The 27,063-nt window shown below is 40.2% G+C and overlaps 1 protein-coding gene across 5 annotated transcripts in view; it reads right to left on the bottom strand.

Annotated features, from left to right (window-relative positions):
• Nucleotides 1–27,063, bottom strand: part of GRIK4 (glutamate ionotropic receptor kainate type subunit 4) — a 450,925-nt gene that overhangs the window by 171,635 nt on the left and 252,227 nt on the right. Inside the window, exon 1 of one of the 5 annotated variants that reach the window (XM_039839631.1) lies at nt 4,394–4,413. The exons of the other annotated variants lie outside the window; for them this stretch is intronic. The gene's annotated coding sequence lies outside the window, so the exon portion shown is untranslated. Of the gene's footprint in view, nt 1–4,393; nt 4,414–27,063 lie in introns of those variants that run through there. 5 annotated transcript variants of the gene reach the window in all.

The raw sequence follows: 27,063 nt of genomic DNA, 5'->3' as shown, positions 1-27,063 counted from the left end.
TGAAGATTACATGAATAGTATGTGTGGAGTGCTCAGCATAGTACCTGGTACACTGTAAACACTCAATAAATCTAACTATTGATATCATTCATTCTTTTGGTAGAAGAAATTACAAAATTAGAAATCTAGAGATATTCATAGAAGCATTATTCATAATAGCCAAAAAGTGGAAAAACCCAAACATATATCAACCGGTGAATGGATAAACAAAATGTGGCATATCCATACAATGGAATATTACTTGACAATAAAAAGAAATGAAGTACTGATACATGCCACAACATGAATATGCCTTGAAAACATTATGCTGAGTGAAAGAAGCCAGTCACAAAAGACTACATGTTGGATGATTCCATTTATATGAAATGTCCAGAATAGATACAGAAAGTAGATTAGTAGTTGCTTACTGGCAGTGGTGGTGGAATAAAGTAGAGGAGGTTGGGATTGTGGAGAAATGGAGAGTGACTGCTAATGCAGATAGTATTTCTGTTGGGGATGTTGAAAATGTTTTAAAATTGATTGTGGTGATGGATGCACAACTCCGTGAATACATTAAAAACCACTAAGTTGTATACCTTAAAAGAATGAATTGTGTAGTATATGAATTATATTTTAATAAAAAAAGAAATATCAAGCATATCTTTCAGAAGTTGAGGGCTCAGAAAAGCAATATGGGGAACCAAACCGAAAAGGTTTTACCAACATGTGGCCCTGGAATCTCTGCAGTTGGTGTGGGTAGAGATACTCAGGTTCCATGCTGTCTTTTCTGTATATTTTCCCCATAACTATTGTTACCCATTTTCTAAATCAAAACCGGGACAGAGAATATTACAAAGAATTTTCTTCTGATTTGTGGATTTATTTATATGCATAGGCTTATCAAACAATAAAAAATAGATTTCATTTACACAGGTTGGTCATATATTGGGCAACAGAGGTGCATCCCAAGACCTAGACAATAAAGACGGCTTTGTGAGTTAAGTAGCAAAGTTCACGCACACCAGATAGGATTAGCCACCTGCAAGAATGGTCAAAGAACTATAAGTGTATGTATGATAAGGGACACCTAAAACTTCCACCCTGACCTTAGGAAAGCAAGACCAGAATGAGATTGTTACTAAGGAAGCAGAAACTTAAACAATTACACTGTGTTGTCCCAGGAGGGAGACTTTGGAAATAGAATGTAAGTGGGGCAGCCTAGAGGAGTGATTTTTAAATGTGCTCCTTCAAGAAGCAGAGGGGGAGGTCACACTGGTGTCTCCAGCCATGCCAGCTTCAAGCAGCACAGCTCCACATCCATCAGTTTTAGCTAACAGGGTTCCACATAAGACTTGATGTGGAAAAAAATGTTTCATTGTTAAAAATATAATAGAAACCATTAGCTCAGCCCTAGAGCATAGAAGAGAGACATCTAAAATGTCAGGAATTGCCTATATTCTCAATGCTGTACTTTATATTCCCACGACTATTTTTATAACTGATAACTTGTACTTCTTAACCCCTTTTTCACTGTTCCTTCAACCCCTTACCCAGTTGGTAACCATTAGTTTGTTCTCTGTATCTATGAATTTGTTTCTATTTTGTTCATTTGTTTATTTTGTTTCTTAGGTTCCACACATAAGTAAAATGATATGGTATTTGTCTTTCTCTGTCTGACTTATTTCATTGGGCATAATACCTTCTAGGTCCATCCACATTGTCACAAATGCTAAGATTTCATACTTTTTATGGCTGAGTAATATTCCATTGTATATATGTATCACATCTTTATCCATTTGCCTATCAATGAACATTTAGTTTGTTCCATACCTTGACTACTGTAAATGATGCTACAATGAACACAGGGGGGTGTGTATCTTTTTGAATTAGTGTATTGGATTTCTTCAGGTAAATACCCAGAAGTAGAATTGCAGGGTCATATGGTAGTTCTATTTTTAATTTTCTGATGAACCTCCATACTGTTTCCCATAGTGGCTGCACCAATTTACAATCCCAATAGTGCATGAGGGTTCCCTTTTCTCCACATCCTTGCTAACACTTGTTGTTTGTTGATTTATTGGTGATATCCATACTGACAAGCATGAGGTGATATATTATTGTGGTTTTAGTCAATAATATGGTAATAACTACATATGGTGTCAGACAGGTACTAAACTTACTGGTTGATCACTTCATAAGGTATATGTCTAATCATTGTGCTGTACTCCTGACATTAACATAATATTGTATGTCAACTCTAATTGAAAAATACATTTTAAAAATAAAGTAAATTGGCAGAAATTGGCACAGCCATCCCACATGAGTCATGAGAAAGAGGCACTGGATCCGTGGCACACAAGCTTTATGTTTCTAGTTACACATTTACTCATGGCCACAACCACGTTAGTGTTAAGTGCTTCATGGACACAACCTCACTTAATCTCTATAACACTTCTTTGAGATGAGTGTGTCATCTATGTCATCCTCACTTGGAGATGAGAAAACAGAGGTCAAGGAGGTCAAGCTACCTGCCCACATTTGTGGAGCAGGTAAGAGGTAGAAGATGGAGGTGATTCCAGGTCATAGATTCCACACTCTTAAGCATGGCTCATCTTCCTTCTAATTGTCTTACCAGGGATTTGCTGCTAAAAAGGGCATATTTTTTAAAGGGTAGGTGTGTCTTAGTCAGCTCCAACTGCTACAACAAGATATTGCAAACTGGGGAGCTTATACAAAAGGCATTGATTTCTCAAAGTTCTGGAGGCCAGGGAGTCCGAGATCAGGGTGCCAGCATAGTTGGGTTCCAGTGAGGGCCTGCTTCTTGGTTTTCAGATGGCTGCCTTCTCAATGTGACCTCACGCAGCAGAGAGAGAGGGAGAACAGTCTTTCTGGTTACGTTTAAAAGGGCACTAATCCCATCGTGGGAGCCCAACCCTCGTGACCTCATCCAAACACCTCCCAAAGGCCCCACCTCCTAATACTGTCACATCAGGGGTTTGAGTTTCAACACGGGAATTTTAGGGAGACACAAACATTTAGTCTATAGCATTAGGGCACATGAGCCTGTTAGGACACCACAAGGGAAGTCTCACCAAGGCAGATTAACTCCAAAACACCAAAAGGCTGGACCCTGGACCTCAGGACATCCCCACAACACCCACAGGATTTTCAGACTGGGGGCAGATATCTTTCTCTTTGGGCCACATGACCTCACTATTACAATCTATTAAATATTTAATTAACCACCTGTAACAAAGTAAATTAATAAAATAATCTCTCAAAAAATCCCCAAGTCCCCTGTGAATCTGGGAACTTGGGCTTCTAAGGTAGGAAAGGAGCAACTTTAGTAATGTTTTGATTAGGTTGTTCATGCTATAGCATCACACTGGACTTTGGCTCTATCCCGTCAGTACACAAAAGGCACAAAGATACCTATACCACAAGAAGCAACACAAACGTAATTGTCTGTTCCAGAGCCTATAACTTCTGTCCATTTCCTTCTCTTTGCAGAGTACATGTGCTGTGGACTGAATTATGTTCCCTAAATTCATATGTCAAAGCCCTCACCTTCAATGTGACTATATTTAGAGATAGGGCCTTTCAGAGGTTGTTAAAGTTAAATGGGGTCATAATGTTGGGGTCCTAATCTGATAGGATTAGTGCCCTTCTAAGACACAACACGAGAGAATGCTCTCTCTCTTTTTCTCTCTCTAACACATGAGGAAACAGCAAGAAGGTGGCTGTCAGCAATCCAGGAAGTGGGCTGTCACCAGAAACCAATGCCACTGGCACCTTGCTCTTGGATTTCCAGCCTCCAAAACTGTGATAAATAAATATCTATTGTTGAATCCACCCAGTCTGTGGTATTTTGTTATGGTAACCTGAGCTGACAAAGACAATGAGCTAATACAAACCCAGATGTGCAAGACACCAGTCAGCCATACAATCAACTCAGAGTGTCACTGGACACACTTTGAGACAAAGGTACCATGACTCGGTGCGAAATAGGGAATGTGAGAATTTTACATTAAGGGGTGCATGAGGTTCCCCTCAGTACTCCTTCCCTCCTTCCCTCCCTGCAGGGTCCAAGGCAAGACTCTGCACTCAGAGGTATCTGGCAGGTAGGTATTCACCAACTCATTAAGGTCCACAGTTTGGCCCCTCCATCCAACCTCCATGCCATTCTGGCCTTCACTTTTCATTAAGTTTAGGTTTTAGATGGTGGTTAATTTCTGGCTGGAAACAGCCTCAACTAGGTGGTTGGTCGACATCAAACATATAGGGAACAGAATAATCAGAATGACAACAGGAACCTTGTTTCTGGGTCCAAGGATCCAAAGGACAAGATGCAGGCTCAGGCTCTCTCAGTACACCAGAGGATCATGTCCCCTACAGGTATTATCTAACAGCACACTTGCTGTTCAGCAGTCTCCAGCGAGGTAATAGAGAGCAGTGTGCTCAGGACTGAATGTGCAGCCAATGCTCCTGGCCTATGCTGTGTCCCCCAGTCATGGCTGTCCAGCTGGGCCAGGATTCTCAGAGTTCCCAGCCATTGCCTCATGAGGAAAAGTGTCATCTGGCACATCTGCACCCCCAGGGACTGTTCCGCTGAAGAGTGGACCAGCAGCGACGGTGAAGCTGTGAGGTCTGGGGCTGCAGCAAGGGCAGGGTTGAGATGGGGAAATACAATCAGAGACCAGCTCTCTAGCCATGGGAAGTCTATAAGTAATGACTCTTCCATGTTTCTAACATGACTCCTTCATGCCAAGGAGTTGCTAAGCCCTTGCACTTACCTTGAGACTTTCTCCGCATGAACCAAGAACTTTACCGTCTGCCCAGTTTTCTGAGATCAAAGGCTCATGCCAAGGGAAAGGCAGCCTCTTGACTTTGTGCTCACCCCGACCCCAAGCTCCTTTCTTTGTTTTTGTCTCATGCCTATGTTCACTCTGGAGAAATGTCTCCCCTGAGACTAGCAGGCCTCATTCTGTACACTGCGATGCTTCCTGGCTTAGCCCTAATGAGGTGGCCAAGACTACCCAGAGGAAGGCATATGATCACTGATCAGCTCAAAGTCCTCAGAACTCCCTATTATCTGAAGGCTGGTCCTAGTGGAGTCTCTAGAATGGCATCAGGCTCTCCATGTGCCTTTGTAGCCACAGCTTTCTGAACCATCTCACAGTGACAGTGCCTCCATGTTAGCAACCGGGCTGGCCTTATGTTCCCTTCATGCTTCTGCTAACACCGTCCCTGTCTCTGTCCCCTTTCCCCTACCAGGCCTCTTTTCTTCCCCTCAGACTCACCTCTTCAAGAAACCCTCCCTGACACCTCCGCTGATGCTCTCTCTTTGGATTATCGAGAAGCCACACGCTGCTTTGGAGGAGTACTTATCTTTTTGTCTGTATATATGTTTCCTCAACAAGTTTGTACCTTAAAAGCCCAGTGTGATGCCTCCTCCTTTTGAAACTCTCCAGGTTCACCATCCCACATTAATGCCCTCTTCCTTAGAACTCTCAAAGGAATTTTTCTGTACCTTTCATCAGATACTAACCATCTTTTACATTTTTTATTATGCCTATTTGTCTATCCATCTTTCTGCCCCTAGACAAGTAGCTCCTTGAGGGTGAGGGTCCTTCCTATTTCATCTCTGTACCTGCACAATTCTGGACACACAGTGAGTGCTTAATGAATGGTTACTGGGTGAATGAATAATGGGAGGCCACTTGTCTTTTCATGCTCTTCATCAAGCAGCAGTTACTGTGCTTGCTCGTGGTGCAGTACACATAAGATGATGTGTAGACTGAGGGTAGCCACTACGCAGTGGGGCCCACAGGGAGGAGGACTCATGCAGAGACCTAGGGGCTGGCGGTAATGCTTGCTATCTGCTCACCTACGTAAACTGGAACAGGGCTCGCCATCTCTCCACAAATTCTCAACAACTTTTGGGTAACCCCTCAACTTGGAAAATCAGCTTCTTTAATTCCTTAGATCTTCCAGAGTCTCACTGTTGAAGTTTTCCAAGCACCCTGTTAACTGTTACCTCTTTAAGTGGGAGAATAACAGGTGGAATCTATAACACTACCTATAGCTGTTTGGCTCAGCTGGTTAGGGCCCTGTGCTAATAAGAAGAGATGGTTTGAGCTTCCAGGTAACCAGTCAGCTTTACCCCCAAGCCAAGCCCCAGGCCGCTTACTCCTTGGGTCCCCAGATACAGCCCCATTGCCATCACTCATTTATCACAAGCTTCCTCTACTCTCCTCTGCCCTCTTGATGCCCCTCTTTTTACCCCTGTTGGCCCCAGTCATCCCTCCTGCTAGAGAAAATCACACCATTGTACAGGTTGTTCCCACCACAAACTCATACCCTTCCTCCTCACCTGAGGTGCAAAACAGGGTCTACCATCAGCCCTTACCCTTGCCTGACCAGCTCCCTCTCACATTACAGATCGTACTCATTTGCTGGGGGTGCCATAACAAAATACTACATACCAGGTAGCTTAAACAACAGAAATCCATTTTCTCAGTTCTAAAGTCTGGAAATACCAAATCAAGGTGTCAGCAGGCTTAGTTTCATTCTGAGGCTTTTCTCCTTGGCTGGCAGATAGCCATCGTTTTCTTGTGTCTTCACATGGTCCTCCCTCTGTGTGTGTCTTTGTCCTAATCTCTTATAAAGACACTAGTCATATTGGGTTAGGGCTCCACCCTGACTTCATTTTAACTTAATTACCTCTTTAAAGACCCTATTTCCAAATATAGTCACATTCTGATGTTCCTGGAGGTTAGGACTTTAACGTGAATGGGGGAGGGGGAGGACATAATTTACCCATTGACATGAACCTTCACCTCTAGCCATTATCCAGCTTCCATCCCCTCACTCCTGGTCCATAGACTGGTTAAACTGAAGTTACTCTCAGTAAACTGCCTCAACTGTGTGCTCTCACCTTTTCCAATAAGCTCCTGTTCCAGGAGAGAGACCCGCCCCACCGCCCAACATGCTCGGCAATCCTCTCCTTGAACTCTGCCTCACCCTACTTCCCTTCTCTCCTTTATCTTTAGTCTCTCTCTCAGAACTGCTCATTCCTCTTTGCCAAAACATGGTCAGCGCGCCCCCCTTCCATCCCCCATAGCGACCTAGCATTGATCACACTGACCAAGTATGTCTCTTTGGCTCTCCCTTCTATCTCACCTTCAATTCAAGCCAGGCTTCTCAAGTGATTACTAAACATTTGCTAACTTCCCTTTATCCCATATTATCCTCAACCCACTGCAATCTGCCTTTTATCACCACCCTACTTAAATTGTACTCACAAAGTCACCATTGACAACCATTTTTGCAAAATTGATTTTGATTCCTTGTTTAATTATATTGCTAGTTGGCATTATTTCCTATTTGCTAGGTGTTGTTCAAAGAACATCGTATGTATTATCTCATTTAATCTCCCCACATCTCTACCACTTGTCCCATTTTATAGTTGAGGAAACTGAGAAAGGGGCAGTCTAAGCAACTTAACCAAAATCATACAGCTCTTAATGGTAGCCGGAGTCCAGAGCCTGTGCGCTGCTACACCACTTCATTAGGCACCTCCCAAGTTACCTTTGCCTCTGAGAGTTCTGAGCATTCTTTTGCCTGAGACCTTCAACTCCCCTGGCTTCCATGACACAACTCTCCTGGGGTTTTCCATCTACTTCTCTGACCATTCTCTCAAGGCACTCTCTTCTCCTGCCTACTCTTTAAATACTGGTGAATCTCAAGGGGACTGTGCAGAGAATTTGTGCACATTTGGTCCTATCTAAAATGTCCACAGAGACATTTGGTCCGTGATCTATTACAGAGTACAAACATTGAGCCTTGTTCAAATTGTATAGATGTTATTTTTCTTTTAATTCATGAGAAATCTTGGATTTCACATTGACTCTTGTTCTTCCTTTTCATGAAGTTTGGCAGGTTACTCTGAATTGATGAGCAATTGCTCTCAAGTATATAGCAATCTGATTATTATCTTTCTATTTGTTCTATCTGTGAACAGTTTTGGTGATACAGATTCGATTCTGTTAGATCATCATGAGGTTGGCATCAGTTTTATTTGAGTGTGGCCATCAAGAACCTGGGTGATAACTTGTTCATGGCTTGGCTGTTTGTCTTTTCACACTTCAAGGTACTTTGGGCATGGACCAAATGTCTCTTGATGTTTTAGATAGGACCAAATGTAATTCAAGTGTGCAGAGCCTTCTTCTCTTTTTAATCCCAGGAGCTTCCTAAGCAATATCATTCACAGCCACTTTCATGGGGATACTTTACTTATGTCAACCTGCCTGATGACATCTCTATGTAAATGTCTGATGAGCATCTCAAATTTATTAAGACCCAAAGCAAACTTGCCCTTTCCTCTCTTATATGCTTCCTATAATATTCCTAAGTTTAGTTGGTTAATGGCAGCACCAGCTACCTAGTGGGCATCATGGCCTCATCCCAACTCCTCATCTCCCACTGCTTCTGGTTTTAACTCCTCAAAATTTCTTGAATTAGCTCTCTTCTCTCTAGTCTTAACAGCACTGTCCTAGTTCAGTCCTTTAATTTTAAGTACTTAACTGCAACCTCTTAACTCTCACTTGGTTTTCCCATTGGATTTTGAAGCACCACCCAACACTCTTCAGTCACTCCTATACACAACTCCCAGACTGACCACTTTAAGGTGCAAATCTCTGATTTTAATTTTCAATATCAAAATAAATGGAATTACTTGACATGGCAGACAAAACCTGGTTCTATCTCTTGAATTTTATACTCTGCTTCTCTGTTCATCCTCTTTACCTTTTAGAACTATTGAACTACTCATAGCACCACCTAAACATACACACGCGCGCACGTACACACACACACACACACACACACTGCTGTTTCATGCATGCCTGCAAACTTTTGCTCATGCTCTGCCTTCTGCCTTCTCACCATTGCTTGCTCACCACTTTCATCCAGAATGAATCTTCAGCTAGACATCCCCTCCTTTTGGAGGCCTTCTCTGGACACAGAGATTGATCAAGAGCCCCAACTATGTATATTCATAGAATCCCATGCATCTTATACTCTGTTTCAATGATCATTTTAATCTCTTTCACTCTTTAATTTTTCCTATTCCCAGTGCTTGTCCTCACTGATAACAGGAGGCACTGTATCAATTTTTGAGCCAAATTTGTTTTGACTTTGAATGACTTCATGCCAACTTCTAGTCCTCCATCAAAATTACTATTCTGACCCATACGTATATGGATAACTGATTTTGACAAATGTGCAGTGCAAAATTGTGTTTTAAACAAACCGTGCTAGAACAATTGGATATCTATGTGTTTAGAAGAGAAAAAGTTCAAACCTTATCTTATCTGCTATTACAAAATTTAACACAAAGTAAATTTTTTTCTAGAAGAAAATCTTTGTGATCTTAAGTTAGAAAAAGATTTCTTAGATATGATACCAAAAGAAAAATCCAAAAATAAAAAGTTGACAAACTGAACTTCATCAAAATTAAAAATGTCTGTTCTTCAAAAGACAGTGTGAGTAGAATGAAAAGACAAGCCACATACTGGAGAAAATATTATATGCAAAGCATACACCCAATAAAGGACTTGTATCCAGAATATACAAAGAAATCTCAAAACTCAATAAGAAATCAAACGACCCAATTTTTAAAAATGGACAAATTATTTGAATAGACACCTACTATAGAAAGTATACAGGTGGCAGATAAGCATGTGAAAATAAGCTCAATATCATTAGTCATTGTGAAAATACAAATTAAACCCATAATGAGATATCGCCATAAGCCTATTAGAATGGTTAAAATTAAAAAGCTCAACCATCAAGGATGTGGAGGGACTGGAACATCCTTGATAAGTTACTATGGGACTGGTATAACCACTTGGAAAACAGTTTGGCAGTTTCTTAAGAAGTTAAACATACCATAAGATTCAGTCATCCACTCCTAGGGTTTTATCCAAAAGAAAAGAAAGCATAGGTCTACACAACAATTGGTACAAAAATGTTCTTAATAACTTGACCTGTAATAGTCAAAAACTGGAAACAACCATAAACAGGTGAATGAATAAGCAAATTGTAATATAGCCATACAATGAAATACTTCTCAGTGATAAAATGAAATGAAAGAAGCCAGACCAAAAAAGAGTGCATATTGTATAATTCCATTTATATACATTTCTAGAAAATATTAACTAATCTATAGAGACAGAAAGTGGATCAGTGGTTGCCTGAGTTGGGGTTGGGGGTTGTGTTGGAAGGAGAAAGAGTGAGGAATTACAAAATGGCATCAGGAAATTTTTCGGGAGGTGACCAAAAAAAAAAAAAAAAAAAAAAAAAAAAAAAACCAACAAAGAAAAACTAGTTGTATTATAGTGGTATGGTATTATGGGTATATACATAGCAAAACTTATCAAACTGTACACTTTAAAATACATGCAATTTATTACATGTAAATTATACCTTGATTTAAAAAAAATGTTTTAATGAGAGAAAAAAATTACTATTCTTCTGGCTTTTTCCTACCTTTTCTACCCTCTCTCCTTTTCCCTCAGCAAATGAAACATCTTAAACTCTTCCAATCCCTCTGCATCTTCTCCATTTTGAGCCTCCATCATCTCTGTATTCACTCTCAGAAATCATCAAGCTTCTCCTTCATTACAAAACCAAAGGTCTTTTCTTGGTTTTCAGGTTTTGAAGCTCTTGAGGTGCTTGTGACTGGCGCCATTTTGAGTCACTGCCTGATTTTCATTCTGATCACCTTCACCCTAACCTTCTTCCCTCCCTCTTCTCTCTTCTATATGACTCTTTTAAATGTCAGTATTCCTCAGACCTCACACTCTGGATTTAGTACTCAGTTCACTTTCTCTTCATGATGTATTTTTTCCCTTGCAGAATTAATTCTCAACTATCAGATCTATGCAGATAACTCCAAAATTTCTATCTCCAGCCCCAATTTCTCATTTACATATCAGACTCCTATTTCTGTCTGCTAGAGAGAAATGCTGCCTTGGAGGTCTTTCCAAACTCCATGTTCCAAATGTAATCCGTTATCTTTGCATAGAATGGGGGTCTTTTTGACATCCTAGTTTTAATTAATAGCTCCAGTTTCAAACATACAATTCATGTCAGAGCTGTCTTGCACCGTCCCTATTCCTTCAGTCACTCTATCTGTTCAATCATTGAGAACCACTAAGGGATTTGCCTCCTGTTCACTGTTCTGTTCCCACTGCCACTACCCCTGCCTCTCTCCTGCAATGCTCTTAACCTATTTCCTGCCTCCAGTCTCTCCTGTACTAATCCTGCTACTCCCTACTGTACATTCACTTGTCTGGGCCCCAAGTCCTCCACAATCTGGTCCCCACATGCCTTTCTAAGCTCGTGTTCTACTAAATTCTAAGATTACTTAGCTACATCTATGTAGTACCTGCTGAACACTGAATAGAGCATGTCACTGCCCTGTCTTTCTTCCATGGGGGTCTCTTTTTCTTTGAGAGCTCTCAGCTTTTCTTTATCCATATCCAAATCCTACCTAAATTACTCTTCATTTTCATGCTCGCTCCCACCCTGGCCCAGGCAACTGCTGGACTGCTTCAGCCCATGCTATTTTGCCTTCTTCAAATTCCCAAAGTGCTTATTGTCTGTGCCATTTGTTTAGCACTTAACCTTGTGCTTTGTAATTGATATAGGTAATGCATTCATTCATTCAAAAATTTCTTTATTTATTCATTCATAAAATACTTATTAAATGCCTATCTTAGGCAAGGCAATATGTATATAAAGAAGGATAAAATGTATCTTTGCTTTCAAAGTGTCCAGAAGAAGATATAGCCATAAAAGCAAATAGCCACAATCTAATATTATAACTGATATGACAAAATCATACTATGCTCCAGCCAGAAGTCACTCAGAGGCTCACTGTGATAAGAAATCACAGACAACTAAGATTGGGTCCTTGGCTCCCAAAGACATCTGTGGGGATTGGGGTGGGGGTTAAGAGACAGACCTTTACTGTACAATGAAGTAAGTCATTCAATAGAGAGACTCACAAATTTCCAAGGAAGCATAGATAAAGGAAAACCAAACCTTTATGGGTGATGGAAGGAAGTTTTAGGGAAGTCCTCATGTATTTATCTCACACACATGTGGTGAGCATCTGCTGCCTCCAGGTATTGTACCAGGCTTCACCGAAGGGGCATCCTTGAATTTGGCATGTGAGTTTCCCAGGGAAGCAGGGAAATGAAGTGTGTTCCAGTGTAAGGAGCCACCTAAAGCATGAGGAAGCCTGGGGCAACTACTACAGCTGGCTTGAGGGACCTGAGTGCCTGGCAGGGGGGAAACTGGATGGGAAGACAGGAGCTGAGCATGAACAACCTTGTGTGTCATGTTAGGGAATTTGGGTGGTACTCTGTAGGTACTGAGGAACAATAGGAGGACTTTCAACAGATGGTGACATCATAAGATTTGAATTTTAGCACCACCAGTCTCATAGGACTGTAGACAGACTGAAGAGAGAATTGAAATATTAGCTAGGAAGACAAGTTTGGGGCTAATTTTAATAGTCCAAGAAAGAGATGAGGCAAGTATTGAGGAGTAGGGTGATGAGGATCACAGAGAGGGAGTAGATTCAAGTGAGATTCATAAAGTAGAATCAAGGGAGATAGCCAGGTTTGGAGGGGTGAAAGGAGGTGTGAAAGTCTTCCAGCTTTACTTACTAGTTAGGTAGTGATATAACTGATTAGGATAAAGAATATGGGAAGATAAAGGTTGTTTTTTTGTTTGTTTTTTGGTTTGTAGAAGAGTAGAGATAATAAGTTTGGGGTAGTATCCATTAAGTTTGGGGCACTCCATTTAGCAGCAGATAGTTACTGGCCCAGCTCCACAGAGAATCATCCAGGCAGGAGACACAGACCTGGGAGACCTCGGATTTAGGGTGGCAATGACAACTGAGACCTGGCATAGGGTGGAGAGTAGGAGAGAAGAGGAACGAGGCTATGACCTGGGGACTTAACATCTGGGGAGAGTGTGGAGGAAAAGCTGATGCAAGAGACTGAGATGTGATGGTTAGGCCCAATGATGAAAGGAGGATGGAGATCAAAGAAAATATGAACTGAGAATTTTCCATAAGATTTGGCAATTATTTGGTCACTGGTGACACTAGCAAAAGTTTTTCCAGTGGAGAGGTAGGGGACAGCATTTAGACAGCAGCAGGTTGAAAAGTGACTGAGAAGTTAATCGAGTCAAATCGCTTGTCTTCAAGGGAAGGAGCGTAATTTTGGCAACAGGAGAGAATTACATTGTCCAAGGAAGGGTTTTTAAATTCATATGAGAAGGGCTCAGAAGGATTCAGAGGGGAGAAAGAAGTTGATAGTGTCGGAAGGAAGGGAGTACATTCTGAAGAAAGTCCTGCAAAAAGGCTTGCAGAGAAAGAAACTGGAGCACAGGTTACAGATTCACCTGGGCTGAAAGAAGGGATAGCAAAAGAAGAGAGAAGGAGGTATGGCAAAGACTGATCACTGTCTCCTGGGTGCTTTGTCTTTCTTCCTCTGAATAATAGAACACCCCAAGTGTTACCTAGATGCATGGCTGTCCAACTACAGATAACACTTTCCAGCTTCCTCTGCAGCTGGAGGAAGCCACAAGCTCAATTTGAGCCAGTGAATATGAGTAGAAGTGACTGGAACATCTAAGCCATCTTTTTACCCTGGGCAATCCTTTGCTGGATGGAAACAGTGACAACAAGAATATATGAAAACTACATGTTGATGATGGAAACACTGCTTCCTGCCCTGAACCCCCACTAGCTTTAGACCACAACCTATCTCCAGACTTACGTGGGAGAGAAATGTACTTCTATATTTGAGCTACTGAATTGTCAGGGTTCCTTGTTATTATAACTCAGTCTATGTTACAATTCAGTGCTGACCAGTAGAAATAGAATGCAAGCCACACATGTAATTTAAAATTTTATAGTAGCCACATTTAAAGAGTAAAAAGAAACAGTTGAAATTATGTAAGTTTTAATAACACTTTTTATTTAACCAAAATCTCCAAATATTATTATTTCAATATCTAATCAATATAAAAATCATGAAGACATTTTTATTCTTGTTTTCATACTAAAACCTCAAAATCTAGTATGCACTTCATACTTACTCAACTCAGACTAGTCACATATAAAGTGTTCAGTAGCTAATGGCTACCATATTGCACAGAGTAAGTCTAAATAATAGTAATAGGAACAGCTGTAAATAAATATTTGGGGTGGGGGAAGTTGAGAGAGACCAAGATTAATAGCTTCTATTTCCTCTGAGAAGAAGCAAGACAGTCACATTCAGAGAGCAAGGATGACAAAGATGCAGTAGGTTGCTTCAGATGAAAGCTTAGAATAGAGGTATTTCTATTTGGACCCAGTTTAAATGAAGAGATGTTGGTGTGTTTCTATAAGCAGCTTCAAGGAACAGACAAAAGCAAGGCAGGGAGATGTCAGAACTATCAAGAGTAGGAGTTAGGTATGTGGGCAGGATAAGGGAACAAAGCAATTGAAGGCACTAACAGGAATGTGGTGGTGGTGATGGGCCATGCTCTTTCAACCAGATGGGGAAGGAAGTGAAACCCAGAAAAGGTTGTCTATTTGGTTAGAACCAGAGGGGACAAGAAGGTATGGAATACTTGGAATACGTGGATATGTAAATATATGGAAGAGCATTGGCAGTGGGAACAAGATGGGAAAAGGTAGGAGGACAGGAAGTTGTTTTTAGACAGTGGAATTTTGGAATTTAGGGTTTTAGAGGCAGAATAAGATCAAGGGTTGCCACAATTCAGAGTGTGGTCTAGACAGTGACATGGGAGGAACAATGTCACTGAAGGGGAAGAAGTTAAGGATCCCCAAGGCAATGGCACTAGAGGGATGGGTTCATGGGAACTGAAGATAATCAGGGAAAGAGTAATCATAGATATGAGAGGAAAGCTGTGAGCCAGGAATCAAAGCCCTATATGAGAATGGTAGGCATATGGTGAGCAAAAACTTGTCAAGTGAACAATGGGGTGTAAGGGTGTTTGTAAGTGGCACTGAGAGGTGGTAAACACAGCTGTCACTCTTTTGAATGAGCAGTGCCTTTGGAGATGTGCAGATAGGAAATATTACACCTGAAGGATTTGGGTTCTGGCAAGTAGAAAGGGTTATATGGGATCAGTTTGACCTGCCAGCAGAATGGGGGTTCTGTTTAAGCTGAAAGGGGCCTGGAGGGAGATCAGGAGTGGGAGTATGAACTGGGGAGAAAGCACAGAGCAGAGAAGGGAAGTGATCCAAGAAGGATGGGTGATGGGGTCTGTACATGAGAGTGTTGCAGAGTATTGTTTTCTGGTACCATCTGGCTGCTTTTTGAATTGTGAACACCTTGAGCACAGGAACTCTGTCTCATCTTTTCTGAAATCCTCCCTGCAACTCAGCAGAGATTCAGACAAATGTTAAGTACAGATGCCTTCCAAACTTATTAAAAGGCTTGATCTTGATGTGCATTAATTGTTGGACTTTCACAGCACAATTCGCTGTGTGGTCCATCCTTTAATTCTTCATATTCCCACAGTTAACAAAAGACATGACTCCTTGAGAAAAATATGAATAAAGTCCCTGGCATAACCAACAATTACATCTGCAGTTAGTACCTTATTAACTGCAGATGTAATTGTTGTAATTGTTACAGCCACTCTGTAAGGTCTCTGTGTACTCAACTGATATTCCCAGTTAACTTGAAGCTGTTTCTTTCTCTGGCTCTTGCCACCTACCTCTAGGTTTTCTTTGGGAAAGGACAGTCCCCATGTGTTCTCATGGTTGCAGAGGGAGCCACCAGCTACATCTGTGATAGTTCCCCTGGCCATCTCTGGCTGGACCAGATGCACAACTGTAGCAGGGCAGTGCCCAACATATCCGCGCTCAAGCCCACTGTGCCTAGAATGAGGCAGGGGAGAAATAGTGGGCTGGAGTTGCCTGTTTGTCTTTTCTAATGGCTGCTGTGACAGCCTCTGGCTGAGTTATGAAACAGAGTGGGTTGAAGACTGCTGGGGGCCTTAATGGGTCAGCATGTACAAGGATTCGAGGAAAGATCAGCTTAACTACAGAGGAGTCAGCCCAGATCAGCTTCATTGTGTAGGAGAATTCATTCTGATGAGTAGTTACCAAGCATGTACGTGGCACCAGGCACAAGTGGTGTAAACACAGCTGAGAATCTAAGACATAGAGACATGAAGCAGTGCTGGTCCCAGCTCTCAAAGACTCATGGACTAGTTGATGAGATGGTGATGGGGGTGGGGAGTGAGAGTAGAGAGTACAGTGATGTGTGGGGCAGACTCTGAAACGTGAGCTTGGTTGGGCAGCTGGCAGGTGCCATCTCAGAATCCACCACCCAGAGTCACCACAGCTCTATGTTGTCTGCAGACCCACTTGTCAATCTCCATAAAGTTATGTCACCACTGCTTCATGTTCCTTCCTTGACTCTAGGGAGGGATACCCTAAGCCATAATAACATTGAGGGGTTCTTATCTCTATATTTTATCCAAGGCTGTGAATAACTGAATGTCATGCCCACTAGAATTTACAATGCAAGACCTTGTCACCTATAATCAGGAATGGTAATTACAATGGCAGCTAGAAGATTGACATATTGGGTTGATGCTAATCTCTCAATACCCAAGAAAAGGCAAGTGAGAGATAATGACAGATTAGAACTGCTCTGAGTTCTTTGAAAGACTATGGCTAGAAAAATACTAAAGGCTATTACTTTAATTGTTTCCACCTTGAAGATACCTGTCTCTATTCCTTGGAGATCAAAGCACAAGTAATAGATCTTCCTATTCATCATCATCATGGACAAGAGTCTAAGCTAGGGCCCCGCGATGGGAGAAGAACAGAATATTCATATGGTCATTCATTTGAAAAATATTCAGTTAATCTGTCATTCTTTCTTGCTAGTCTTTTTCCTAAAGTGAAAAGAAAGAGATTCATATTAACAAAATGTGTCAAACATCTAGCTTACATTGTAATTACTGTTTCTGATTGGGATGACAATAACTGTTCTATATGCTGGGGAGTCAAGGAAAGTCCTCATGGAGACTACATCTAGAATATAGATGACCCCCTACCCACTCAGTCTCCCTGAGGCGGGTACCTCTCTGCCATGCTGCATCTCTCATACTTAGTACAGGTCTCAAATATTCTCTGTGGCACTTTACCAAAACAAACACTTACCAGATCTGTCTTCCTTTAAAAACCCATGTGCCACATTTTTCCTTGAGACTAAGTTGCTTCTTAGCTGATGTCCATGGGCACTTCAAGGTATAGGGAGAGTAAGGGGGAGTTAGAGTGATCCCTTTACGAGGAGCAATAACCCTTCCACCTAGAGCCCTGAAGAGCAGCCTAAGGTGGAAGGGGAACACATTGGGAGGAGGGACATTTGCCTTTGTATTACATCAGAACTCAGCAGACCAGGTCTTGGTCTTGCTTTTCTGGGCCACCTACACTGACTGGCTGAATTTCCTAAAGAGCTGTTGTTTGCTGGAAGAGATGCTTAGTGGCTGTTGTCAGAATATGTAAAACATATAGAGAGACAAGGGAAAAGAAATAGCACTAACTTCCCATTCAGATGTTATATGCCAGAGAAGTAAACAGTGAGTAAATTTAACTTAGTATAGACCATGCAATTACTGACTTTAAAAATTAAGGACTAAACCATAAACCCACTAAACTTCACATTTTCATAATGAGTAATTAAATGGGAGAGAGTAAAGAGAGGGGGTGCAGAGGAGGATAGAAAAAGAAAAAGGCAGGAGGAAAGAGGAAGGATAAAGAGAAGACAAAGGAAAGAGGAAGGGAGAGGAGAAAGAAGAAGGGAGAAAGGGAAGGAAATAGAAATACAGGACTGGGAAGACAACTCGTTGGACAGATTCCAAGTAAAAAACAGAAGAAAGAGAAACAGAGCATGACACACGATGTTCCCTGAGAAATTTCTTGTTCTTGGGGGTCTTCTGATTCTGTTGCCAAAAAGATTTAAAGTCACAACCGTAGGCATAGATGAGGACATAATCTCACCCTTCTGAATAGAAAATATTCACTCATTTTTTCCCCTCTCCCTTCCCATAACTACAACCCTCGTTTAGATCAGGTTTTCTCAACCTCAGTACTACTGATATTTGGTGCCAGATAATCTTTTGCTGTGGGGTGTTAGCCCGGTGTGTTGTAGTAAGATTAGCAGTAGCCCTAGCCTCTATCCACTAGATTCCACTAGAACCTTTTCCAGTTGTGACAGCCTAAAATGTCTCCAGATATTGCCAAATGTCCCCAGAAGAGGGAGGATACAAACTACTCCCAGATGAGAACCACTAGTTTAGATCATTATCACTTCAGAATTCAATTCCTGCCCCCAACAGTTCTCCTTCCTTTCCTGATCTACCACATTCTTATATAAAACCATGAGAGGAATACCCTCACCCCTCACCACACCTTGAGGATGTACTTCACTATTCAGAAACATTTAAAAGCATCCAAGTGTCTGTTAAATAAAAATAATAATATTGGATACCTGTCATGTGCCAGGTTTTGTTCTAAGCATTAGCAATAGACTAGTGAACAGGACCAAGACCCAGATTCAAGATTCTTATGCTCTAGTTGGGGAAGGCAGACAATGAACATGTAAAACACAAAATACAGAATAATTTCAGATAGCAAGAAAGGCTGTAAAAACAAAACAAAACAAAAAAAAAAAACAGGGTAGTTTGAGAATGATGGAGTATGGTCAGGGAAGTTCTATCTCTAAAGAGGCATCATCTGAACTGAGACTTAAATAATGAGAAAAAACCGATGGGTAGAGGGGAAGAACATTCCAAGCTGAAGGAACAAGACAAGAAAGAGCTTGGCTGGTGTTGGAGTTCAGTGGCTGGAGTGTGGTAAATGAGAGGAAGAATGTAAGGAAGTAAGGTGAAGAGGGAAACAGGTGATCATATTGCTTCATGGGCCATCATGAGAAGTGTTATTTTATTCTAGTTGCAATAGGCAGTCATTGGGGGCTTAAAAACAGAGCTCAAACTTCCTCACCTAACTCTAGGTTTAATAATCTAGCACTTAACACAACACAGCTTAATTTGCTTCTACTCTTGAACTTTTACAAATTTGAGCTTACATCAGAATTTCCGGGAGGGGTGTCAAGACAAAGACTACCAGGTCTCACTCCTAGAGTTTCTGATTCAGTATAGGTCTGGGGTGGCATCCAAGAATTTTCATTTCTAACAAGTTATCAGGAGTTGCTGATGATGCTAAACCAGGGACCAAACTTTGAGTAGTACTTTCTCTGAACAAACTTGATTGCTTTCTGAGATACATCTTTGATCATGCCATTTCCATGTGGTGACTACCTCTTCTTTGAAATCTCTGTGTTTTGATAATCCAGTCATTCTTCAAGGCCTGACTCAAAAACTAACTCTCAAACATATCTTCAGTGATCACTGTAGGCAAATGGACCAGTGCCCCCTGTCCAACCATCATACAGATACCATTTGTAAGTGACCTGTAGTACACAGACTTGTGTGAGATCCTCAGTTTCCTTCCAAACCATGACTTCTTCCAGGGACGGAACTTATCTTAATAAATCTGTTTTATATCCCTCTCTATTTTCTGTTTTGAATGAAATAAACTATATTTAATCAATTGCTTGTATAAATGACTAATATTTTGTCTTCTTTTCACCTCGTATCCATTAGGATGGTTATTATCAAAACCAAACAAACAAAAACCCAAAAAACAAATGTTGGCGAGGATGTGGAGAAACTGAAACCCTTGTTCACTGCTCGAGAGAATATAAAATGGTGCAGTTACTATGGAAAAGAGTATGATGGTCTCTCAAAAAATTAAAAATACAATTACCATATGACCTAGCAATTCCATTTTGGGGCATATATTCAAAAGAATTGAAAATGATCTCAAAGAAATATTCGTACACCCATGTTCATAGCATCATTATTCACAACAGTGTGGAAGCAACCCAAGTGTCCATCAAAAGATGAATGGTTAAACAAAATGTGGCACATCTATACAATGAAATATTATTCAGCCTTAAAAATGAGTGAAGTTCTGACACATGCTACAACATGAATGAACCTAAAAAACCTTATTCTAAATGAAAAAAGCCAGACACAAAAAGATAAATAGTGTATGATTCTACTTATATGAGATGCTTAGGGCATTCAACTTCATAAAGACAGAAAGTAGAAAAGTGGTTGCCAGGGGCTGAAAGATGTGGCGGGGAGAAGGGAATGGAAAATTGTTGTTTAACGGATATAAAGTTTCAGTTTTGCAAGATAAAGAGTTCTGGAGATGAATAGTGGTAGTGGTCGCAAAACAATATGAATATATATAATACCACAAAACTGTATACTTAAGAATGATTAAAATGGTAAATTTTATGTTATGTCTATTTTACAATTAAAAATAACTTCAAAAATACAAAAAATATGTTTTCTTTTATAGCTTACAAAGCACTTTCACACATCCTATCTCATTTGTATCTTATAATAATCTAGGAGATAACAATAGAATATAATTTCCACTTTATAAATGAGTATTCAGAAGCCCAGACAGATTAAATCAATTCAAGTACATATAGCTGGTATACTGAGGAATTAAAACTAAAAATCAGATCCTTTGCTCTACTACCAATACTCTGTCCAGAATATCACAGTGATTCTAGAATTTTCTGCATAGTAAATCATCTTTTATGTGTTAGGTGATATATAAACAGTCATTGCCTAGTTGGGAGAAAGAAAAAAAGGCTAGGAGGGAGGAAGGGAGAGAAGGAATTATTTGATTTGAGGAAGATTCTTCTCTGATGAATTAGGGAAAGTGAGAAAACCAATATATTCTGGATGTTTCTATGTGCCTGCCAGTTTGTATATGTGTTTTTTCTCTTAACTTTTACGTAACACAACTCTATATGATGGATGTTACTATTACTATTATTATTTTACAAATGATGATGAAGAAAATAGAGTCCTTACATCACCTACCCCTTTGACTATTACTTTGTTCCTGATCTGTGACTCTGGGCCTAGGCTCCCACTACTGGGAAACACAGCAACCTCTGTGTTCTAGGATGGTCTGTTGCCAACACCTGGCATCTATGTCTTCTTGCCCTTGGCTAGCAGTCAACTGATTATTTACCCAACTCACTTTCTGCCTTCACCGCCACCCCACTAGGGTATTCTTAATGAAAAGGATGCTTTCCTGAAATATTCTCCCTCTCAATGGACCCACTCTCCCAGCTAGGGAGTTAGGACAGTGACCTATCCTAATCTAACCAGCTCATTCTGCCTGGGCTTTAAGGGTGAGGAGAGACAAGGCCTGTGGAAGTTTCTCCTTCAGTCTCTCGAACCACATCCAGTCACCCACTCCTTTCCTGAAGCTTTCCCCCTCACTCATAAAGCACACACAACTGAGGTGTTGGTGTACTTCTTCTACCAAACCAGCACTTCCAATCCCCAGGCTGACAGGTGAGGTGCTTCCGTCAAAGGCTGGACAGGCCCCTCCAAAAGCACTGCTGGCCAGAGTTCCTGGGTAACCCACTCTCTCAACTTACAAAGACATCTCTCACCACCTCTTCTGAGTCAGCTCTTTCTTCCATCCCTGCCTCCAGAGTCTTGTATGTTAGAGCTGCCTGAGCTAAACAAAGGCAACCCTGGGCAGCCCTGTTATTAGAATGCAGAGGGATTCGAGTTTCCATTGATTTGAAGCTGGGCCTCATCAACCCCTGTGTAATAAACTTGGTTGCAATCTTGGCTCCAGTCGCTGATTGTCAATCAAGATCTGTCCTTTAGTACTTTTCATTCCTCAGTATCCAGAACTGGTTAATATGCCAATGTTAACATACTCTATGAATTTGATGGTAGTGAGGTCAACTTTCCCTTAGTTTATCACTAGAGCTGCCAGATCAAAAGGGTAATTTAGTGTTTGAAAAAGGTGATTTTAAAACTTTATCAGAGTGCACATTGCCAAATGCAGCCTAATAACTGCATCATTAACTACAGACTAAAGTCTTTACTTAAATTCACATTTATCTTATTTCTGTCTATAAAACATATGGATGTATACATAGCAACTATTTTTTAAAATTTATTTCTCCTGTTTTTCTCCCTGTCGCTCCACTCAGTCCTCCTGGTATCTGTAAATTTGCTGGGTGTCTGATCCCATTCTCTCTCAGACACTTTTCAGCTCCCACACATTCCTCAAACTTCTACTACATGTCAACATTGCTAAGCAGTAGGGAGGTAAAAAAAAACTTAAAAAAAAAATCTTGAACCTATCTTTTCTTTCTTTAAATAAAAAAAAAATTCAATAATAGTTGACATTCAATATTATATTATTTTCAGGTGTACAGCATAGTGGTTAAACATTTATATAATCTATGAAGTGATGCCCCAGTGAGTCTAGTACCCATCTAGTATCATGCATAATTATAACAATATTATTGACTATATTCCCTATACTGTACTTTGTATTCCCATGACTGTTTTGTAACTGTCAATTTATACTTCTTAATCCCTACATCTTTTTCACCCAGACCTCAAACCCCCATCCCATCTGGGAATCATCAGTTTGTTCTTTGTATCTATGAGTTTCTTTCTGGTGTTCGTTTGTTTGTTTTTTCAGATTGCATATATAAGTGAAAGCATATGATATTTGTCTTTCTCTATCTGACTTATTTCACTTAGGTCCCTCTAGGTCCATCCATGTTGTTAGAAATGGTAAGATACGATCCCTTTTTTTATGGCCAAGTAATATTCCACTGTATATACGTACTACCTTCCTGTTTATCCCATCGTCCTTTCGATGAACACTTAGGCTGCTTTCTTATCTTGGTTATTGTAAATAATGCTGCAATGAACATAGGGATGTATATACTTTTCAAATTAGCGTTTTAGATTTCTTCAGATAAATACCAAGAAGTAGAATTGCTGGGTCATATTGCAGTTTTATTTTTAATTTTTTGAGAAACTTCTATACTGTTTTCTGTAGTGGCTGCACCAATTTATAATCCTGCCAAGAGTTCACAAGGATTCTCTTCTCTTCACATCTTGCCAACATTTGTTTTTTTCTTGATTTGTTGATGATAGACAATCTGACAGGTGTGAGGCAACATTTTATTTTGGTTTTAATTTGCATTTCCCTGATGATTAGTGATATTGAGCATCTTTTCATATGTTTATTGGCCATCTGTATGCCCTCTTTGGAGAAATTTCTCTTTATGTCCTCTGACCAAATTCTAATTGGATTTTATTTTATTTTTTTGGTGTAGAGTTGTATGAGTTCTTTATATGTTTAGAATATTAATCCTTTATCAGCTATATCATTGATGACTATCTTCTCCCATTCAGTTGGTAGTCTTTTTGTTTTGTTGATGAATTTCTTTGCTGTATAAAAACTTTTAGTTTAATGTAATCCCATTTATTTTTTCTTTTATTTTCCTTGCCTCAGGAGACATATTCACAAAAATATTACTAAGAGTGATGCCAAAGAGTTTACTGCCTATATCTTATTCTAGGATTTTTATAGTAGTGGGTCTTAAATTTAAGTCTGTAATCCATTTTGAGTGTATTCTTATATATGGTATAAGAAAGTTATCTAGTTTCTTTTTTCTTTATCTGCATGTACCTGTCCAGTTTTCTCGACACCATTAATGAAGAGACTATCTTTACCCCCATTGCATATTTGTGCCTCCTTTGTCACAGATTAATTGACAATATAGGAGTTGGTTTATTTCTGGGCTCTCTATTCAATTCCATTGATCTATGTGTCTGTTTTCATGATAGTACCATGCTTACTATTTGATTACTATAGCCTTGTGCTTATGCTTACTATTTGATTACTATAGCCTTGTAGTTTGATATCATGTAGTGTGATACCTCCAACTTTGTACTTCTTTCTCAAGATTGCTTTGCTATTTCAGATCTTTTGTTGTATAAATTTTAGGGTGATTTGTTCTATGTCTATGAAAAATGCCATTGATATTTTGATAGGGATTGCATTGACTCTATAGATTGCTTTGGGTAGTAAGGAGATTTTGATGATGTTAATTCTTTCCATCTATGAGCACAATATATGCTTCCATTTATTTGTATCTTCTTCAGTTTCTTTCTTCAATGTCTTATGATTTTCTGAGTACAGTTCTTTTACCTCTTTGGTTAAATTTATTCCTAGCTAATTTATTCTTTTAGACTCAATTTTAAATGGGATTGTTTTCTTACTTTTTCTCTTTTTTCTAGTTTATTATTAGTGTATAAAAATACAACTGATTTTTAAATATTAATTTTGTATCCTGCTACTTTACTGAATTCATTTATCAGTTATAATAGTTTTTTTTGGTGGACTTTTTAGAGTTCTCTATATATGGTATCATGTCATCTGCAAATAATGGCAGTTTTGCTTTTCTTTCCAATTTGGATGTCTATTATTTCTTCTTTATGTCTGATTGCTATGGCTAGAACTTCCCATACTATGCTGAATAAAAGAGGTGGAAGTGCACATCCTTGTTTTGTTTATGATCTTAAGGAAAAAAATATTTGAGCAAGTCACCATCGAGTGTAATGTCAGTTGTGGGTTTGTAATACATGGCCTTTATTATGTTGAGGTATATTCCCTCTATTCCCACTTTGCTGAGAGTTTTTCTCATAAATGGATTCTGGATTTTGTCAAATACTTTTTCTGCATCTATTAATATGATCAGCGGATAGTAAGCTACTGTGTTGTAAGCAATCCAGCAGAGAGACCCATTTGGCCAGGTGCTGAAGCCTCTATCCTCCAGCCAGCAAGGAACCTAGGTCTTCCAAGAGCCACATGAGTGAGCTTAGAGATGACTGCAGCCATGGTCAACAGCTTGCCTATATCCTTGTGAGAGACCCTACGCCACATCCACCCAGCAAAACAGCTCCTGGATTCTCTATCCTCAGAAACCAAGTGAGATAATAAACATTGTTTTAAGTCACCAAATTTTGGGATAATTTGTTATGCAGCAATAGATCACTAATACAGCCTAATTCCCCTCCAAGAGCATCCAGCAACCTCCTACCATTGGGACAGAGACTGGAGTAGAGATGAAGGCTCTCCTTTATATAAAGGCCACTCACTAATCAGAGATTCTTAATAAGATTAGGCAGAAAGGAAGGGGAGTTTCAGCTCTTCCGCAAAGCCCAGGAGGTGGAAAGAAAGCCTGGAAGTCAGTCTCCTGCTGAGCAGGGACAGATAGCCTTCTCTCCAAGTTCTAGGGCTTGCAGCTCTCTGACCTGGCACCCTGACCCACATGGTCACCGAGGAGCAGCAGAAATGTGAGCACAGGGTCTATTTCCACTTCCTCCACTTAATTCATGAACTGGTCAGAGAGCATTGCAGCATCATCTGCACAGCAATAACAGAACAGAGGACTCACAGCAGGCTTAGCTCCTGCTGGATCAACACTGAGAGGTTGGCTTTTCTCTGTCGAGCATCATAAGTGTTATTAAACTCTTAAAAAGATTCTTAGTCAAACCAAGACCCCTTCTCAGAGAAGTCTTCACAGCGTGCCATTGCATCATGCAACCACTGAGGAGGCCCTAGTGACAACCGCGTGTGTGGCAAAAGAGACATAGGCTGACACCAGCGACAATATTTTATTCGTTTGTTTGTCTTATGTGTTTGTTGAGATATAATTGGCATATAACCAATGTGTAAGGTTAAGGTATACAACATGTTGGTTTGATATGTTTATATATTGCAATAGGATTACCACTATAGCTAATACCTCTATCGTGTCACATAATTATCTTTTTTTTTTTTTTTTTTGTAGTAAGGACATTTAAGATACAGTTTCCTAGTAACTTTGAAGTTTAGAGTATAGCATGGTTGGCTATAACCATTATGCTGTACATTAGATCTCCAGGCCCCAATGACAATAATAGAAATACGAGGAGACCGTAGGCCTGAGAGTCAGGCATTCCTAACCCCAATTTCACTTCTATTATTTAGTTTTTGCCCTTAAGCCTTAAGTTACTTGCTTTGTCTGACCCAGGTGTTCTCAGCAGGGTTGCCATGGGGTTTAAATAAGCAGCTGCATATCAAGTGCCCACCACAGAGTCTGAACTATAACAGATACTTTGTAAAGCTCTTTCCCCAGGATGATACGGAAAACTCTCATCCTACCCCATCCCACTAGAACACTGGAAATTCCTCTCTTCTGTGCTCTGTGTATGTATTAAGTATTCCCAAATAGTACCTGTCATTATGGTCATGTTTTATAATTTATAAAGCACTTCCACATTCAAGACCTTATTAGGTCCTTAGATAATTCGGTGAGGTCTGAGAGGTAGGTGCTATTAGCCCCAAATTCACCCAAGTCATATAGGTGGTAAAGGGAAGAGCTGGGACTAAAATCCAGGCTGTCTAATTCCCAGTCCTCTTCCTGCCCAACCCTAGCTGCATCTCTAGGCACTTCCTCTTTCCCCTCATCACATGTTTCCCCGCTTATGGGGTCCTCTTCTATGGCTTGTATGAGGTTTCATATATGAGAGTTCAGATTCTTCAATTGATAACAGATTTTAGAAAGCTGAGGCCCTGGGTTTGTCAGTGGAACAGGTGCTGAAGAAATAGATGCTCAGGGATGTTCCAAGACATCCGATAAAGAGGGTTCATGTTATAAGGCCCTCATCCAATACAAGTATCCTCTTCTTTTCGAAAGATTGCCTTACAACATTTCTCTTTTACGAAAGACCTACATTAGTGCCTGTTTTCGCTAAACAAAAGACACCTGAACAAGATTTTTGCTTTTAGGAAAAAAGGCAAAAAGCAAAAATAGCATTTAGTGTTTGTTCTGCAGCAGCCTACAGAGGCAGCACGCACTCCAGCAGTGAGAGTGACACTACCCAGCTCCTTGCCTGGGAACTACACTCAGCATCTCAGTATTAAACCACCATAGCTTTGAACTGTGTCTGAGCATCTGGGCTTTATCTCGATTTATTTTGTGCATCCATTAGCAAGATATGTCCTAA

The sequence above is a fragment of the Pteropus medius genome, unplaced genomic scaffold, assembly GCF_902729225.1.
Source record: "Pteropus medius unplaced genomic scaffold, Ma_sr-lr_union100, whole genome shotgun sequence".
NCBI lineage: Eukaryota > Metazoa > Chordata > Mammalia > Chiroptera > Pteropodidae > Pteropus > Pteropus medius.
The sequence above is the reverse complement of the archived record's forward strand: the minus strand, read 5'-3'. Positions and strand labels throughout refer to the sequence as shown.